The sequence below is a fragment of the Eubalaena glacialis genome, chromosome 6 (assembly GCF_028564815.1).
Source record: "Eubalaena glacialis isolate mEubGla1 chromosome 6, mEubGla1.1.hap2.+ XY, whole genome shotgun sequence".
Taxonomy (NCBI): Eukaryota; Metazoa; Chordata; class Mammalia; order Artiodactyla; family Balaenidae; genus Eubalaena; species Eubalaena glacialis.
Window position 1 is genome coordinate 85,907,581 of NC_083721.1, and position 18,660 is coordinate 85,926,240.

The 18,660-nt window shown below is 37.2% G+C and overlaps 1 pseudogene; it reads right to left on the reverse strand.

Annotated features, from left to right (window-relative positions):
* Nucleotides 1–16,758, reverse strand: part of LOC133093002 (uncharacterized) — a 116,530-nt pseudogene extending 99,772 nt beyond the window's left edge.
* Between the last annotated feature and the right edge of the window lie 1,902 nt (nt 16,759–18,660).

The window sequence follows — 18,660 nt, forward strand, 5'->3', positions numbered from 1 at the left end:
ATAATCCTCTTAGAGGAAAACATAGGAAGAACACTCTGACATAAATCACAGCAAGATCCTTTTTGACCTACCTCCTAGAGAAATGGAAATAAAAACAAAAATAAACAAATGGGACCTAATGAAACTTAATAGCTTTTGCACAGCAAAGGAAACCATAAACAAGATGAAAAGACAACCCTCAGAATGGGAGAAAAATTTGCAAGTGAAGCAATTGACAAAGGATTAATCTCCAGAATATACAAGCAGCTCATTATCAAAAAAACAAAAAACCCAATCCAAAAATGGGCAGAAGACCTAAATAGACATTTCTCCAAAGAAGATATACAGATTGCCAACAAACACATGAAAGGATGCTCAACATCACTAACCATTAGAGAAATGCAAATCAAAACTACAGTGAGGTATCACCTCACACCAGTCAGAATAGCCATCATCAAAAAATCTACAAACAATAAATGCTGGAGAGGGTGTGGAGAAAAGGGAACCCTCTTCACTGTTGGTGGGAATGTAAACTGATACAGCCACTATGGAGAACAATATGGAGGTTCCTTAAAGAACTAAAAATAGAACTACCATATGACCCAGCAATCCCACTCCTGGGCATATACCCTGAGAAAACCATAATTCAAAAAGTGTCATGTACCACAATGTTCATTGCAGCTCTATTTACAATAGCCAGGATATGGAAGCAACCTAAGTGTCCATCGACAGATGAATGGATAAAGAAGATGTGGCACATATATACAATGGAATATTACTCAGCCATAAAAAGAAATGAAATGGAGGTGTTTGTAATGAGGTGGATGGAGTTAGAGTCTGTCATACAGAGTGAAGTAAGTCAGAAAGAGAAAAACAAATATCATATGCTAACACATATATATGGAATCTAAAAAAAAAAAAAGTGTTCTGATGAACCTAGGGGCAGGGTAAGAATAAAGACGCAGACGTAGAGGATGGACTTGAGGACACGGGGAGGGGGAAGGGTAAGCTGGGACGAAGTGAGAGAGTGGCATGGACTTATATATACTACCAAATGTAAAATAGATAGCTAGTGGGAAGCAGCCGCATAGCACAGCATGCGGAGATCAGCCGCATAGCATAGCATAGCATAGGGAGATCAGCTCCGTGCTTTGTGACCACCTAGAGGGGTGGGATAGGGAAGGTGGGAGGGAGACGCAAGAGGGAGAGGATATGGGGATATATGTATACATATAGCTGATTCACTTTGTTATACAGCAGAAACTAACACAACATTATAAAGCAATTATACACCAATAAAGATGTTTAAATATATATATATATATATATATATATATATAAAGGACACATTATTTTCTAAGTACTCATCTTTATGAGATCCATTTTTTCTATTTTGATTATCCTATGTAATCTACTGGATGGCAAATTCTAAAAATGTTTTATGAGTACTTTAAAAAAAGACTAATCTAGAAAAACTGATAAAAAAAATCAAAAGGTAGAGGTACAAATTAAAACAATACTAAGGTCAAAAGAGATATAATTACAGAGATTTAAAGAAATCTTGTGACTAATACAAATAGCTTTAAATCAATAACTTTGAAATTTTAAATGCAGTGAATGATTTTTTAGAAAAACGTAAATTACCAGAATTGACTCAAGTATAAATGGAAAATTAAGTAATTCAGTAACTCTTAAAGACATTAAATTGGTAATAAATTATCTCTAATCTCTAACCTTCCCATGTGCACTTAATCCCAAATTCACTAGGGTTTGATAAGCTTCCTAAAGCTTCATCAAACATTCAATGAGAAGATCTGATTAGCCATTATACTACCGTAGAAATTTCTGGGTTATGCTTGGTGAACAATGTACATAATAAAATAGGTCATTGGCAGTGAAAAAGTTAGGAGCTGCTACGCTATCAACACCAAATTCCCAGGTCTCCTGAATTTCCTAGTGCATTCAAGCATTCTTCCCCATTTCTTTGATAAAATCTTCTCTAAAATCCTCTAAAACACATTCCATCATAAATGACTGTTAATATGAACTGCTACCACTGAGTAGATGGGGATGATCCTTAAACAACAAAATGTTAAGTATCACTTTAAAGGGGAATATCTTTGACTAGGGCCTCCTCTGGATCCCAGTAATCAGTGTTGATTTCCCCTTCAATGTGAGATAAGCTGGTTAACCAAAAATAAAATATAAAATAAAATAAAATCAGAGGTTAAAAATATTAACTATGTGTCCATTTATTAGGCATTTTTTTTTCTAATCATTGAAAAAATGACTAGCACATTAATTTCCAGAATTAAGTGTTAGGTTTTGAAGTTCTTGGAGACATACAGCAAAACCCATTTTGGAATCAATATGCCAATCTCCACTTCTAAGTATTCATATCATTATATTTGGATAGTGAAAATCACTCTAGCAGCATGGCCAGAGTGTGTCTCCTGGTTGCTTCATCCAATACTTTGGGTACCTTATACAATGAAGTAGTATCATGATGGTTTGGTATCATGGTAAAAATGGGATTAAGAAAAATCACCATGAATGTAATGGAGTTCTTATGGATTATTAAAAAAGAAAGGAGATACCCTCCTTCCCACATTTTCCTTGGTGTAATATTGATAACCTCCTGATTTCCAGTTGTACGAAAATTGGAAAATGTGGAATTGGAAAGCATAAAATCTGTAATTTCTAGAGGTATACTTTTGATTGTGTTTAGTCTGAACTGAAAGCAAAGAGTGTATATTGAATCACTCAAAAGAAACTGGAAATTGCATACTTCAAGCACATCTTTCAATGGTCTACTTCTGTCATTACAGTATTAACAAAAGGCTCTATGGATGCCGGCAGGCATATCTACCTAGTTTCTTGGGAAGAAAATCTAAAATGAAAAGACTCAACAAAAGACTATAAGATGGAAGGAGATTGTTGTGAAGGAGATGTCCTGGATTTCCTTTTTTTTTTTACCTGTTGCCAAGGAGCCCAGAACCTAGCTGACACAAAATCTTTCCGGGATATTTTGCTGCTAATAACCCTAATTACAAATCAGGTAAGACATGCAAATCTATCTTTTTGACATTATGTACATTCAGGGAGCATGTAAGTTCAAATTGAAAATGAAATGCTGTGACTGGATAAAACAAATAAAGCATATATTTTTTGGTGATGGATATGCATGATGAAGGTAAAAATAAAATGAACAGGTCACCTAAAGTGGAAGAGATGAAAGAATACTTCAGAGTTCATAAGAAGTTTTCCTTGCAAAAAGATCAAACAATAGTTGAAAGTATAAAAGCTGCATTGTGGTAAAACTTCTATTCTAAAATTCTTTAGCTATTCCATTTAAAAACACACATTAGCTGTTAGGTTAGCATCAAATATGGAAATGTCAAAATGACCATGGTCTCAGTAAGGATGAAAGGAAAAACAGGGACTTGTTGTAAAAACACATCGTTAGCTATATTTGCACCTCTGGTTCATTGACCTTGAGAATATAGGTCTTTTTTCTTTACCTTCACAGACAGTTCCACCCTCTGGGAAAATGAATCCCTAATGTTTGGCTAGGTGTGCCTGGGAGTTTTTCTTTGAAGACATTATGTTCCATTGTAATGAGGTTTTAATTGGATCTATCTCACTCATTCTCAGATCATCCTGAACATCTTTTAAAAAGTAGATTTCCTTTTAAACAACAGTATCATAAAACAACCACAACAAAAACAAACATATAAAGCAGGACTCATTTTTAAGATTTTAGTAACTATGGTTTAATTTTTCAGAAATCATCTAATTGCTTTTTCTTTACTTCAAGGAGACAGGTAGGAAAATCAACCAACTTACACTGATTTGAATAAACCAAGAATTTGTTTCTTTCTGCTGCTTTACATAGAGCTAAAACGACATGAAGTGAGTATATATCTTGGAGAAATTATGTTGGATTATATGACATGTTCAAAAGACTTCTGGTTTATTACTGACAATATATTCAGGTTTGAAATTTTCTTCTCTTTGGGCCCCACTCTCACCTCTGACCTGTGTTGGGCAACTGGGGTGGGAAATTAACCTATGCTTCTCCTCTGAATACACCTTTATATTTGTGTTAATCAAAATATTAATTTATTTGGTATAAGCTTCTTGATGGGAAGTTCTGCATTTATTTTCTAAAATTGTGTATTTTCAGTGACTTTAAAAAATGAGCTACAGATACTGATATCCTGATATACTGCAATGGCAAATGCATCTCTCATTCCCTCTTGTACTTCCTTACTCCTTCCATGTTTTTTTAAAAAATAAATTTATTTATTTTTGGCTGCACTGGGTCTTCGTTGCTCTGTGCTGTCTTGCTCTAGTTGCGGCATGTGGGCTTCTCATTGTGGTGGCTTCTCTTGTTGCGGAGCATGGGCTCTAGGTGTGTGGGCTTCAGTAGGTGTGGCACGAGGGCTCAGCAGTTGTGGCCCCTGGGCTCCAGAGTGCAGGCTCAGTAGTTGTGGCACATGGGCTTAGTTGCTCCGCGGCATGTGGGATCTTCCTGGACCAGGGCTCGAACCCGTGTCCCCTGCATTGGCAGGCAGATTCTAACCCACTGTGCCACCAGGGAAGCCCCACCCCTTCTATGTTGATTTTGTTTTTCAACAACAAATGAAACAAGGTCATAAATTAACATCATCAATTTAATTTCTTCCCTGTCCCCTCGCCACTTGTCTAGTACTTTTATTCATCAGAAGCGATAAGAAACAAGACTTTAAAAAGGCATTTTAAAGTAGCAGTAATTTATTCACAACTCAGACTCTGGGTTCTTTTATTTTAAAATGTGAAACTCACCATCTGAAACACGCACTGTATGTCAGACATGTCACTTCCCTAAGTTGTGTTCTAAGAAAACCTACACTTGTTTTAATTGGCCCTCCCTTCTTTGCCTGATTTGAAGGTTGCTATACATACCAATGATGAAGTGACATGACAAGAGCTTTCTAGGAATGTTGTTGCTGTACGTGTATGGAACAGATTATTCTAGGGCAATTTTAAAGGATATTTAGTGAAAATAAGAAAAAGAAATGAAATAATTTAGGAATAAAAACAATCATTTATTGAGTACTTACTTTGTACAAGATGCTTTATATACATTTTTCCATTTAACCCTAACAATGACCTTATAAAATATGTATTATTACCTTATTTCATAGCTCAAGAATCAGAGGCACAGAGAGGTTGAATAACATATAAGACAGAAGAGCTGGTGTTTGAACCCAGGTATATCTGACTCTGGAGCTCACAGTATAGAAATGCAACAGATTTCTGTGTATTAATTTTGTATCCTGCAACTTTACCAAATTTATTGATGATCTCTAGTAGTTTTCCAGTAGCATCTTGAGGATTCTCTACGTATAGTATCATGTCATTTGCAAACAGTGACAGTTTTACTTCTACTTTTCCAATTCGGATTCTTTCTATTTCCTTTTCTTCTCTGATTGCTGTGGCTAGGACTTCCAAAACTATGTTGAATGAAAGTGGTGAGAGTGGACATCCTTGTCTTGTTCCTGATCTTAGAGGAAATGCTTTCAGCTTTTCACCATTGAGTATGATGTTAGCTGTACGTTTGTCATCTATGGCCTTTATTATGTTGAGGTATGTTCCCTCTATGCCCACTTTCTGGAGAGTTTTTTTTTTTATCATAAATGGCTGCTGAATTTTGTCAAATGCTTTTTCTGCATCTATTGAGATGATCATATGGTTTTAATACTTCAGTTTGCTGATGTGGTATATCACAATGATTGATTTGTGGATATTGAAAAATCCTTTCCTCCCTGGGATAAATCCCACTGGATCATGGTGTATGATCCATTTAATGTATTCTTGGATTAGGATTGCTAGAATTTTACTAAGGTTTTTGCGTCTATGATCATTGGTGATAATGGCCTATAATTTTTGTGTGTGTGGTGTCTTTGTCTGGTTTTGGTATCAGGGTGATGATGGCCTCATAGAATGAGTTTGGGAGTATTCCTTCCTCTGAAATTTTTTGGAATAGTTTGAGAAGGGCAGGTGTTAACTCTTCTCTAAATGTTTGATAGAAGTTACCTGTGAAGCCATCTGGTCCTGCACTTTTGTTTGTTGGGAGTTTTTAAATCACAGTTTCAATTTCAGTACTTGTGACTGGTCTGTTCATATTTTCTTTTTCTTCCTGGTTCAGTCTTGGGATATTGTACCTTTCTAAGAATTTGTCCATTTCTTCCATTTCTTGTTCATTTTATTGGCATATAGTTGCTTGTAGTAGTCTCTTAGGATGCTTTGTATTTCTGTGGTATCTGTTGTAACTTCTCCTTTTCATTTCTAATTTTATTGGTTTGAACCCTCTCCCTTTTTTTCTTGATGAGTCTTGCTAACAGTTTATCAATTTTGTTTATCTTTTCAAAGAACCAGCTTTTAGTTTCATTGATCTTTTCTATTGTTTTCTTGGTTTCTATGCCATTTATTTCTGCTCTGATCTTTATGATTTCTTTCCTTCTGCTAACTATGGGTTCTGTTTGTTCTTCTTTGTCTAGTTGCTTTAGGTGTAAGGTTAGGTTGTTTGTGATTTTTCTTGTTTCCTGAGTTAAGATTGTATTGCTATGACCTTCCCACTTAGAACTGCTTTTGCTGCAACCCATAGGTTTTGGATCATGGGGCTTTCATTTTCATTTGTCTCTAGGTATTTTTTAATTTCCTCTTTGATTTCTTCAGTGATCCACTGGTTGCATATTTTTTAGGCTCCATGTGTTTGTGTTCTTTAGTTTTTTTTCTTGTAGTTGATTTCTAAACTTATAGTATTGTGGTCAGAAAATATGCTTGATATGATTTCAATTTTCTTAAATTTACTGAGGCTCGATTTGTGGCCCAGCATGTGCTCAATCCTGGAGAATGTTCCATGTGCACTTGAGAAGAATGTGTATCCTGCTGCTTTTGTATGGAATGCTCTATAAATATCAGTTAAGTCCATCTAGTCTAATGTGTCATTTAAGGCCTGTGTTTCCTTATGAATAGACAGGATGACCTGTCTATTGGTGAAAGTGGGGTGTTAAAGTCCCCCACTATTATTGTGCTACTATCGATTTCTCCCTTTATGGCTGTTGGTATTTGCCTTATATATTGAGGTGCTCCTATGTTGGGTGCATATATATTTACAATTATTATATCTTCTTCTTGGACTATTCCCTTGATCATTACATAGTGTCCTTCTTTGGCTCTTGTAACAGTCTTTATTTTAACGTCCATTTTGTCTGATATGAGTATTGCTACTTCAGCTTTCTTTTGATTTCCATTTTCATGGAATACCTTTTTCCATTCCTTCACTTTCAGTCTGTATGTGTCCCTAGATCTGAAGTGGCTCTCTTGTAGAGAGTATATATACAGGTCTTGTTTTCGTATCCATTCAGCCAGTCTAAGTCTTTTGGTTGGAGCATTTAATTCATTTACGTTTAAGGTAATTATTGATATGTATGTTCTTCTTGTCATTTTGTTAATTGGGGTTTGTTTTTTTTCCCTTCCTCTTTTGTTCTCTTTTCTTGTGATCTGATGACTAACTTTAGTGTTATGTTTGGATTCTTTTTTCTTTTTGTGTGTGTATGTATTGTAGATTTTCAGTTTGTGGTTACCATGAGGTTTTGATATAGCCGTCTGTATATAAACAAGATTGTTTTAAGTTGCTGGCCTTTCAATTTCATATGCATTTCCAAGAGCCTGCATTTGTGCTCTCCTCACAATTGCTGGTTTTGATATCATATTTGTGTGTGGATGTTTTCCTACCTTTATTGTACGTTTGCCTTTACTGGTGAGCTTTTCCATTAGTAATTCTCCTGTTTCTAGTTGTGGCTTTCTTTCTTTTTCTTTTTTCTGCTTAGAGAAGTTCCTTTAGCATTTGTTGCAAAGCTGGTCTGGTGGTGAATTCTCTTAGCTTTTGCTTGTCTGTAAAGCTTTTGCTTTCTCCATTGAAGCTGAATGAGAGCCTTGCTGGGTAGAATATTCTTGGTTGTAGGTTATTCCTTTTCATCATTTTAAATATATCGTGCTATTCCCTTCTGGCCTGCAGAGTTTCTGTTGAGAAATCAGCTGATAACCGTATGGGAATTCCCTTTTATGTTATTTGTTGCTTTTCCCTTGCTGCTTTTAGTATTTTTTCTTTGTCTTTAGTCTTTGTTGATTTGACTACTATGTGTCTTGTGTTCCTCCTTGAGTTTATCCTGTCTTGGACTCTTTGCGCTTCCTGGACTTGGGTGACTCTTTCTTTTCCCATGTTAGGGAATTTTTCAGCTATTTTATCTTCAAATATTTTCTCAGGTGCTTTCTCTCTCTTCCCCTTCTGGGACCCCTATAATGCAAATGTTGGTGCATTTAATGTTGTCCCAGAGGTCTCTTAGGCTGTCTTCATTTCTTTTCATTCTTTTTTCCTTTATTCTGTTCTGTGGCAGTGATTTCCACCATTCTGTCTTCCAGGACACTTACCCGTTCTTCTGCCTCAGTTATTCGGCTATTGATTCCTTCTAGTGTATTTTTCATTTCAGTTATTATATTGTTCATCTCTGTTTGTTTGTTCTTTAGTTTTTCCATGACTTTGTTAAACATTTCTTGCATCTTCTTGATCCTCACCTCCATTCTTTTTCTGAGGTCTTGGATCATTTTCACTATCATTATTGTGAATTCTTTTTCCGGCAGGTTGCCTATGTCCATTTCACTTAGTTGTTCTTCTGGGGTTTTATCTTGTTTCTTCCTCTGGGACATATTCCTCTGTTGTCTCATTTTGTCTAACTTTCTGTGATTGCGGTTTCCATTCTGCAGGCTGCAGGACTGTAGTTCTTCTTGCTTCTGCTGTCTGCCCTCTGGTGGATGAAGCTGTGTAAGAGGCTTGTGCAGGCTTCCTGATGGGCTGAACTCCACTGGTGGGTGGAGGTGGGTCTTGTCCCTCTGGTGGGCAAGACTGTGCTCAGGAAAACTTTAAGAAGCCCGTCTGCTGATGGGTGGGCTGTGTTCCTGCCCTGTTGGTTGTTTGGCCTGAGGTGTCCCAAGACTGGAGCCTATAGGCTGTTGGGTGAAGCTAATGGCGGCCTCCAGGAGGGCTCATGCCAATGAGTACTCCCCAGAATTGCCACTGCCAGTGTCTTTGTCCCTTCAGTGAGCAACAGCCACCCCCCTGCCTCCACAGGAGACCCTCCAATACCAGCAGGTAGGTCTGGCCCAGTCTCTTATCAGGTCACCTTTTTTTCCCCCTGGGTTCTGGTGTGCACGGGACCTTGTGTGCGCCCACCAAGAGTGGAGTCTCTATTTCCCCCAGTCCCATGGATTTCCTGCGATTAAACCCTGCTGGCTAACAAAGCCAGATTCTCTAGGGGCTCCTCCTCCTGTTGCTGGATCCCCAGGCTTGGAAGCGTGATGTTGGGCTCAGGACTTTCATTCCTGTGGGAAGGCGTCCATGGTACAATTGCTCTCCAGTCTGTGGGTCACCCACCCAGTGGGTATGAGATTTGATCTTATCACGATTGCACCCCTCCTACTGTCTCATTGTGGCTTCTTCTTTGTCTTTGGCTGTAGGGTATCTTTTTTGGTAGATTCCAACATTTTTCTGTGGATGGTTGTTCAGCAGTTAGTTGTGATTTTGATGTTTCTGTAAGGAGGGGTGAACCCATGTCCTTCTACTCCACCATCTTGAGCTCGAGCAGTCCAGAGAGTTAAGTTTAGAAAGGTAGAGAAAGAATGAAAGGAGAGACAAGGATATGTGCTGAGATGGTCATGAGGAGTTTGCTGTTGTTCTCAAATTATATTTTGAATTTGTGTCTCTACCATCATTGTGATTTATTGAGCATATATTATGAGATATAATGTAATGGAGGAGATGTTTAGGAAGTAGACCTTAATTATTACATATTTATTTCATTAAAAATTTTCCTTAAGCTTTAATGTCTGAGACATTGTGCTAGGCAAAGTGAATGGCCATTCACTTATTGAATGTGAATTAAAGGAAGGTACATATTCAGGTCCCATTTGTCAGAGAAAACTCCATGGAGGGCATGAAAAAGACAAACCAAGTAATCACCATTTATATTATTCATGGTCCTCAGGGCATAGATATTGTGTAATAGGATGTATATACAGTTTTTTTTTCCTATTTGGGAAGCAAACCATCTCCTTTTTCCTTCCATAGACTTAATTTAAAAACTCTGTTCAGAATACTAAGAGAACCTGTAACTCAAGCACTACTTTTAATAGATATGTAAGTTAGCTTCTCACATGAAGTCTGATAAAAAAAATTTATAGAAAGCGGGCAATAAACTTAATAAGGTGTTATATAATATGCAGAATAAATATTAGTACAGTACATGAACCTAAATGACAGCAACAAATTATAAAGCTTAGCATGCAATTAAAATCGCTAATGGAACACTGTATAGAGAGAATGTGTTCATTCTTAGATCAGTCAAAGAGCAGCTATTTGGTGTCAGAGCCACCACTTGAACTAATGACACCTTAAACTTATTTTTAAACACTCTGTCATGCAATAGCTACACTTTATGGGTGTCTTCAGTTCAGTCTTTTAGCATACATTGTACATGCTAATAAAATGTGTCCTCAAGGCAGGATGGTCCTGATGGCCAAGAGACAATGGTCAGATTTATGCCCAAGTGCATTTTTCTGATGTCAAACTTATGAACAGACAATAATAACAGTACATCTACTAGTGATTAGCAGGCTGACAGTATCTTAGATTTCAAACTTAGGAACTAAGAGCTGCCTGAAACTTGTCAGTTAATTGATCCTACTGCCATGAAAACTATTATGCTCTGAGTTCTTGTTTTTTACAAGGTTGTACTTTCTTGGCTCCATGCTCTTGTGCATGTGATTCTCTCTGCCAATGTCATTTACCTCATCTCCACATGTACAAATTTTACTCATCTTTAAAGACCCAGAGTAAATGACATCTTCTCCATGAAACTCTCCTCCAGTCCTCCCAGTTTGAAGTAATCTTTCCTTTCTCTGAACTTCCGTTGCATATGTTTGTACTTCATTAGCACTTTTCACTATCCACATTATAGTGTTATGTGACATATATTTTGCATATTTTAAAATTATATATCTATAAAATATATACCATACTTATTTGTATATGCGTCTTATCCCTTATTTTGGACTAATATAGGGAAGAAGTGTCCTAGGATTAGGTATGGATGCAAAGGGATGCCAGCTTTGGTTTACAAGCTAGATATGGACATTTACTGAAAGTTTACCACTTAAGTGAGGGATATTCGTAAAATGATGGAATGACTTTGTAGTCTTTGATGGTTGGCAATAGAGTTGCCCTTTCTATGTGTAATTTAAAAAGTTGACATCTGTCAACTCTCTTGGCAAAAGAAACATTCGCATAAGTGAAAGGTTTCAAATCCGCGCAGACATTGAATGGGAAGAAAGGAATAATCTCCTGTATTCAAGGAGAAAAAGTTCACAGAGTTCATGGTAGGAATGAGGAGAGAAGATTTAGTGTTGATATTGAATCTGATCTACTCAACATTAGAAACAGGGAGCCTTTTGGTTTCTATGGCCATGGAGGTATGCCACTCAATCCCCTATCAAGAAAGAATCTGTTTAAGAGTGTAATTAGCAGAGAGCCTCCAGATATTGCAAATTTGGGATCCTCCACAGTCTTCAACTCCAAGTTCATGCTCTTCCAGGGCTGCTCACAGCCAGTAACAGCCCAGGAGGGGTTCTGTGCACCAAGTACTGTAGAGCCAGGTCATTTTGGCCCCATATGGGACTTCTCTAATTTTTGCTTTTGGCTTCCCCATTGGCCTGACTGGGACTTTCTTGAGCTACATTGCAGTCTGAGGCTCTTCCTACCCAATCCTCCTTCCTTCCCTCTCTCCATTCACAAGTGACAAAACAGCATTGTGATACAAAGTCTTTTCCTTCCTACTATTCACACCAATTTATTTCCCCCAATACATTTCTTGCTCTTCTAAGTCCAGCTCTGTATCTGCTTCCAGGAGTACCTGAACTGACTGACACAGCTTAACACTAACTATCATGTTGAGCAACCATCATGGCAAAATTGGACCTGAGTACCCACACTCATGAACTCATTCATCTATTCAATTTATCTTACAGATATTTTTGAGCATTTACTATGTGCCAAGCACTTTTGTTCTAGATAATAGTGATATAGGAATGAACAAGGCAAACGAGATTTATGTTTTGAATAGAATCTACATATATAAGGAAACCAATTAAATGATTATTGTTTCTCACTTATCTATTATCCCATAAGGTTGTGTAGCTCATGAGTATTTCCTAATGCTTAGCAACTTGGTGTCTCAGAAGGTTACTTTATGTCCTTCCTCTGCTTCCCTCCCTCCCTCCCTCCCCTTCCTTCCCCCCTTTCCCCTTCCTTCCTTCCTTCCTTTCTTCCTTCCTCCCTTCCTTCCGTCCCTCTTTCTCTTTCTTAAAAATTTTTTTTCTTTCTTCCCGCCCTCCTTCCATCAGAATAATTAATAATATGTTTCTAATGAAAGAAAACCTGTAGATGGTAGTAGGTTTGGAGACTGTACCTTAATCTCAATGAAGGCAAAGCACATCTCAACTTGGACAGGATTAAGGAAGGCTGATACATTATCAGCACAGTACAGTGGAAAAGAAAGAAAAAATTTGGGCTGTCGAAATACGTGGTTGACCGCAGGTCTGACTTGGTTTTGGAGAGGTTGGTGTCTTTCATATTCCAGGGAATTGTGCATGTAAAAAAAATACTCAATACCATTTGTATCTTTTTTATTGCCAAATTTGGATTGTCTCCTTCTTTCCCTAAATCGGGTATTGTCTTGCCACTTTGATATATTAATCTAGTTTTAGTATTACTGGAACCAAATTATAGATCAAATCAGTATTTAATTTTAATTAGTAAGGTCACCTAGAGGTTTTCTCTACTAGACATCAAGGGATCAAGTTTGTTCAGTTAATTCTTTTCTTTGGGATTCTGGTCTAATTATTCATTATGTAACACACTGTCCACCCCTTTTTAAAAATTTTTGTTGTTGTGTATGCTCATGAGGACTGATCAACTGATAGATTCTTTTCTAGTTGGTTATTATCTGTGGCCACTGGTGTTTTTCAGTCCTTGTTGTTGGTACTGTAATTACCTTTTCTGGATCTATTTGACTTATTCAACTTTCCTGTGTTCACTCATTTCTGCACACACAGACAGAAACAAGTACGTAGCTGTACATTAAAAATATACATATACTAACAGAAGTAAGAAAAAATATTTACTCATTTCAATATTTCACTACTTATTAACATAAATAAAAATACTATCTTCACATTACAATTACTTTTGTACACCATTTATTTATTATTTATTCTTACTTTAAAACATGGAGCCCATGGAAAATTCACCACTGTTGCTAGAAATAAGCTATACTCTCTTGGAGTTTTTTTCTGGATGAATCTGTATTGCTTCTACAAGTAATAACATATTGCCCTTACAAGTTCCCCTACAGAGTTAACTTGCTACAGATTTGTATCCTTTTGGTTAATGTCCAACATTCAAAGATTTTTTACTGAAAGAGCTCTTCTAAATAAGAATAATGTTACAAAATAATAGTTCTAAAAGTACACATTACAACTGAAGAGGAGAATAGATACATAGTTTTGAATATAGCCATTATCAAAAGTACTAGAAAATTTTTTACAAAAAGGTGTAGACACCCTGTTGAAAAGCATCTAGATGCAGAATTCTTTGCTCTGGGATATCCAGCTGAATTCCACTTTCATAATATTTGATTAAAAGCAAATAAGACCCAGATTCTCTTATATCTGGTATCTAGAACTATCATAATCTAATATTACCACAAAAGCAAGTTTTTAATTGTCCTAATTTTATTCTAGTCTAAAAAAATATTTTTAACCATCAAGTACATTTTATTTATTAAAGGACTTTCATGCAGATTATATCTCAAGTTTTTGTCAGGTAGATAAAGTAAATAAAGATGAACTTACAAAAAAAATCACTTATCATTCCCCTACATATCACTAACCGAGTAGAAAATATAATAGAAAAAAAAAGCAAACTCACTATAGCAACAAAAAAATTAAAGCATCTAGGAACTAACATAATGAATGCACAAGACCTTTATAGAAAAAAGTAAAGCTTTAATAATAAAGATATTATAATTGGATACTCATGTAATAAAAAAAGGAATCTTGATCCCTACTTCACACCCTACAGTCACACACACAATGGATTGTAAATGTAACTGTAAAAGGCAAGACAATAAAGCTTCTAAAATAATATAGGAGAGTTTCTTCATGAACTTGAGGTAGGTAAAGATTTCTTAAACAGGACATTAAAAAATACTATCCATAAAAGAAAAAAAAAGATAACTTGGACCAAATTAAAATTAAGAACCTTCCATACATCAAAAGCTACTATTAAGAGACTGAAAAACAAGCCACAAATCAGAAGATATTGTAATACATATATTTGATAATGACTCACATCCAGAATATATAAAGTCCTATAGTTGAATGAGACAATTAACCAAAAAAAAAAAAAAAGGGCAAATACTTAAACAGGCACTTCATGATAGAAGAATGGTCATCAAACTGACAAAAAGGTGCTCAATTTCATTAACACCAGGAACATGCAAACTAAAACCGTAATATGATATAACTATACACCTATCAAAATGGCTAAAGTACAGAAGAGAAAAAAGCAAGTGTTGATAAAGATGTGGAACAACTAGAACTCTCATATGCTGCTAGTGGAATTATAAATCAGTACTACCATTTTGGAAAATTTTTAGTAGTATCTAGTAAAGGTGACTACAGGCAAACTAAAGCTGAATATAGGCAAACCCCACAACTGAGCACTTTTAGTCATATACCCAACAGAAATGCATACATTTGTTCACCAAAAGATATTTACAAGAATATTCATAGCAGCACTATTCCTAGTAGTCCAAAACTGGAAACAACCCAAATATCCATCATAAGGGTAAACTGTGGTATATTCATACAATGGAATACTACAGAGCAATGAGAGTAAACTAACTCAACTATATACAACAGAATGGATGAATCTCACAAAGACAATGTTGAGTGAAGGAAGCCATACTCAAGTATATACTGCATGATTTCAATTTTATAAAGTTCAGAAATAAGCTAAATAGAAATCAAGATAGTGGTAATGTAGGAGAGAGGGGATAATGTAAGGAAGGATAATGACTGGGAGGGTAGGTAAGGGTGGCTTCTAGAGTTCTGGTGTTTTTTGATCTGGGTGCTGCTTATATAAGTGGGCTTACTTTGTGAAAATTAGTCAAAGTGTACACTTACAGTCTGTACACTTTATGTATATTATATCAATTAAAAGTTTAGATGAGAAAGAAAAGGGAAAACATACTGGATTACAGATCTCAAAAGAAGCAGAACTATAAATCAAAAATTTTAACTTAAAAATCACTAAAAGGGACATAAATGAAGACCTAAAAAATTGCTGAAATATGTTTATGGATGAAATAATTTAACATTAAGGTAACCATCCTCTCTAAATATGTAAATTCAATGTAATTCCATCAAAATTTTTGAGGAATTCAACTAATGTATTCTAAAACACATACTGAACAATAAAGGTGCATAAATAGCCAAGACAATTTTGAAAAACAAAAGCAGAGGGGAGTCATTATCAAATATTATGAAATACTGTGAACAGTAATAAAAATAATATGTTTCTGGAGCAGAAGCAGACAGATTAATGGGATACTACAGAAACAGACCCACTTACATATAAGAAGTTAAGAAAGAATGGACTGTTTAATAAATGTTGGGAAAACCAACTTGAGATCAGAATAATAATTAAGGTGGCTCCCTACCTTAAATCAAATAAAAAGCTAAACTCCATATAGTTGAAATACCTAAAAAGAAGCTGTAAGGCAAATAGAAGAAACATGTGGAGAAATGTCTTTAGGAAATTCTGATAGAAATGGATGTCTAAAACGAGATTCAGAGTGCACAACCACAAGGTGAAAAACTGATGGACTAAGAGAATTTGTTCAACAAAGTACAGCATAAACAAAGTTAATGGATGACCTCTTTCACAGCTCAACATCCACTTACCTGGAAAGATGAGAGAATCTGTACATCCTTCCACGTGAGTCCTTGTGATTCATTCAGGTTGTAGTCTAAGTTTCCTTTCAATCAATCCAAGAAGGATCAGAGTGACCAAACAAAGCAGGTTCCGAAGGCAGGAAGCAGAAACCATATGATGTTATGGAAGTACCTTTCTGAACAGTCCCTTCTGCTGCTGTAGGGCCTTGGGGCAACCCTTCAATGTAGGTGCTCGGCAACAAGTCTGCTGAGACAGGCTGACCTTGGAGCTTTTGTAGCCTCTCTCGTACAGCACTGGTCAGGTCTCCGTAAGCCTTGTCAAGGCGGGCACGTTCAGTCGCAGCAAAATGAGACCTTACCTCCATCACTTCCACACTGGCTTCCCGGTACTCCGTGAGGTCAGCTTTTCCCACAGGACTCACGAACTCGTGACAGTAGACGATCTGGACATAACTTCTTAGCATCATCTGCCCACATATTTCTAGTGACCCCAAGCACACAAGCTTCGTAACATACTGCAATTACTCCACCAGCCTTCCATGATTTGTACTGTATAACCGCACAAGTTTTAGTCTTCAAATGGGGATTTTGCCGCTGCTCCCCTTGAACAAAAACAAACAAAAAACAGTCCATGTCCACCAGAGCAATGGTCCTGTCCATCAGCCATTTTTCAAGGTGACAGACACCTGACAAAACCGCCGCCCGCGGACGCCGGGCTCCGTGTCCAGTGGAAGAAAGATGAAAGGATCTTAAATACCTGTTCCCTTTCCGGGAGTGGGCTAGTCAGTTTCGAGAGAGGTTTATTCCCCGTAACGACAAAGGAAAGGACCAACGGCCAAGAAGACCCTCGCCCCGGCAGCGGCCCGCACAGCCGGGCAGCCTCAGCCGAGGTCACGTGCTCAGCGGATCGCCCTCCTGACGGAGACGTGATGGTGCGCGCGCCACCAATGGCCGATGACGCGCCTGCGCACCGCCCCTTACGTCTCCCGGGACGCTTTCCAAACTAACTTTTCTGTTTCGGTGCGGTGCCGTAATGAACTCTGCCTTCCACAGACTCAACTGTTCTAATTAACCGTAACTGTTATTATATTTTGGTTTGGATGTTTGAATCATCATGGCTTGGTGAGTAGCTGCTCTTTCAGCTGATCTGTTGTCGTTTCAGCACATCCTGTCATCCTAGAAAAAGTCTTGTTCTGCTATAACCATAGGAGGTACCATCACCATCCTAATTTTTTCTGTCCTAAGACATGAAGCCAGGAACCAAGGAGTCCTGGTTCCTTTGAGTGTGATTTGAAATCGTAATCTGCGCTTTATGAGTTCTCCTAATGGCAAGTTGTGTACACAGGTGCTGCTATTGCTGTAGGTGAAATGCTTTTAGCGGCAGAGCTGGGAAGTATATTTTTAAGAGTATGAGCTTTTACATCAGAGTTCTTTCTAAATTTAGAAGTTTGAATAATGTAAGTTTTTTTGCTGCACTGGCCGTATGAATCGAATTGCACGAATGGGTTTCCTAAGCCAAGACTTGTTTCTGTTCAGAACCAATATTTTCTGAGATGGGCTACGGTGGAACCTATGGTTTTGATCCACCCAGCAGCCCTTCCCCTTTCTTTGTTACTAACATTCTCGTTTTCCATCTGGGGACTTCACTTCCCTCCTTCCATGCTGTTCTGGTGGGAGAGTCATGTGCACTGATTGGACACGTGTCTGAGATAAGACTAACCCTACCCTCCCAGGAGTTTGAGTCTTCAGTGAGGGGACATTGACACAAAGCATCGAAATGGGTCCTTCCAATGGCCATCCCTTGAAAAGATACTCTGTTAATGCCTCTTTCCTAATTTCTTGGAGCATCTTTGATCCTATTGCTCCCAACGCCTGATTGTTCACTTTTTCATTAGGGTCTATAATTTATTTTATTTTTGTTAATTATTATTGTTACTTTGCTTAAGTTAACCAGAGTCTGTTTCTGTCACCTGCAACCAGATAATCGTAACTGATGCACTTTTCTTTGTGGGTGGGTATGTGGGTTGCCAGTAGCTTCCACTGTAACCATGGTAGGTGATTCTGACAATTATTTGCATGATGACATGATCAGTTTACTTAGAGAAGATTTCAGTCAGTAACAAAGGGTGTGGGAAAAACGTGGGTCCTTTTTATTCACAAAACAGGCTTTTTTGTTTTTGAGACACATTTTGTTTTTCTATTTGTTTTATTTGTTTATAGGTACAATCATTTTCAGAGTTATTTTTATGTGAAAAAGATTACTCACAATTTGTCATTTTCAGAAAGCGAGCTCATAAGACATTCTTTGAGGGAAAGGCCTGCATAACTTTACCACCCTGCCCACAAGATTATCTGAGGTTGCATATCCTGTATATACAACACAATTACTCAGCCTCTGTCTTCATAAGGAAGAAGGTCAGAGGTACCTTTGGGTTGTTTTCTTTGATGTCTTGGTATAGAGATTTGTTCATAGACAACGACTTTAGGACATCAAATATTTGAACTTGTCTGAGTTGAACTATGTGATTCCTACCAGCAAGGGTGCTGTGTTTTCCCCATCTG